The sequence below is a fragment of the Tupaia chinensis genome, unplaced genomic scaffold (assembly GCF_000334495.1).
Source record: "Tupaia chinensis unplaced genomic scaffold, TupChi_1.0 Scaffold000014_1, whole genome shotgun sequence".
Classification (NCBI taxonomy): domain Eukaryota; kingdom Metazoa; phylum Chordata; class Mammalia; order Scandentia; family Tupaiidae; genus Tupaia; species Tupaia belangeri.
The window spans coordinates 6,813,591-6,813,843 of NW_006159444.1; the positions used below are offsets into that span (position 1 = coordinate 6,813,591).

The 253-nt window shown below is 40.7% G+C and overlaps 1 pseudogene; it reads left to right on the forward strand.

Annotated features, from left to right (window-relative positions):
- LOC102485931 (heterogeneous nuclear ribonucleoprotein A1-like) overlaps window positions 1-253 on the forward strand; it is a 4,730-nt pseudogene that overhangs the window by 3,727 nt on the left and 750 nt on the right.

A 253-nucleotide genomic window follows, 5' to 3' on the forward strand; every position in this document is an offset into this window, starting at 1 on the left:
CTATGGTAGAGAGCGAAAAATTGGAGGACATAAAAGCAGTGAAGGTACTTAACAAGAATAGGACAGTGTGGAATTGGGGGGGGGACAGTGAGGAGAAGAGGATAGAGAAAGATAGCAAGAGAACAACAGAGAGGCAGGACGTTAGTGAGAAACACATCTGGCTTATTACCTGTTGGTAATGACATATATAGTATTCTCAACTAGATTGGTCTGAGAAGTATTTCATGATGGGTAAAGCCTTTTTACAAGCAAA